Genomic DNA, 1,012 nt, shown 5'->3' with positions numbered 1-1,012 from the left:
TTGGGCTGGTGCCAGGCTGCCTGCGGCAGGCATCGGGACAGCGGCGGCAGCGCCAGTGGTGTCTGGTCTGACAAAAGCCACCCTTAGAAATGATGGGAGCAAGCCCAGCGGTGGCCCTGCCTGCCTGCCACACCGCTGGGCCACCAGCCCCGCCACTTGGGCCAGAGCACTGCTGATCGTGGTCATACTAAGGCTGACCGTGGGGGCCAGGCATTGCCCCTTCCCGGGGCTGCATTCTGGGAGGGGGTTGCCACCCCTTGGCGGCACCGAACGCTGCACTGGTGTTTAGCCTGTCCCCAGCCGTGCCCCCTCGCCCCCGGGGAGCGCTCACCTGCGCTGGCCACGGTCTGGCTCCCAGCTAACAGCTGCTGTTCTCCTCTGGTGCGCTTCCCCAGGACGTTACTCAGAGAAGCAAATCTGAAAAACTGCTGGCGCTGAAAAGGGTATCGAGTGTGTGCTCTGTCCTCCCGGGAGGAGTGCGGGGAGGGCTCAGCCAGGGCTCAGGCGGTGCTGGAGCAGGGCTGCCACAGCGCTGTGGCCCCTGGGCAGCAGAGCTGGGTAAAGCCTGAGGCAGCCCTCAGGGACGGCTGTGGTTGCTCTGCCCACAGGCTCAGTGCTGGGTGAGGTGGGGAGCTGGTGGAGTGGGGAGCAACCCCTCCCCTGTCCCCAGCCCTGCTCCTCGCCTTGGCAGTGGAACAGGACAGACTCTTGTCAGCAACGTGAAGCGCATCCTTGTCGCTCTGGTCTCAGCTGAGCTTCGCCTCAGCCCCTGCTCTGCTCCAAGGGTGGGGTCAGCCCAGCACCCTTGAGCTGGAGCCTCCGCCAACGCTCCGGTTCTCAGCCTGGCTGCGCCTCTTGTGTGACTTTGGGATTCCCCTGTCCTGCATGCGGCTTTGTGTGTGGCTCCATCCCCCGGGCGAGGGCCTCTGGCTGGCTGCTCTCCGCTCCCGTGTGCGTGATGCGTGTGCTGGGCAGCGGGAGGGCAGGGGAGCAGCGCGCCTGCTCCCGCTGA

At 66.4% G+C, this 1,012-nt stretch overlaps 1 protein-coding gene across 1 annotated transcript in view; it reads left to right on the top strand.

Annotated features, from left to right (window-relative positions):
- Positions 1-1,012, top strand: part of LOC104499063 (tubulin gamma-1 chain) — a gene marked incomplete at both ends in the record, with an annotated part of 2,894 nt that overhangs the window by 910 nt on the left and 972 nt on the right. The gene's annotated exons all lie outside the window — the stretch shown is intronic.

Source organism: Buceros rhinoceros, unplaced genomic scaffold, assembly GCF_000710305.1.
Source record: "Buceros rhinoceros silvestris isolate BGI_N320 unplaced genomic scaffold, ASM71030v1 scaffold31658, whole genome shotgun sequence".
Taxonomy (NCBI): domain Eukaryota; kingdom Metazoa; phylum Chordata; class Aves; order Bucerotiformes; family Bucerotidae; genus Buceros; species Buceros rhinoceros.
This window is presented reverse-complemented; position numbering and strand designations above follow the sequence as displayed.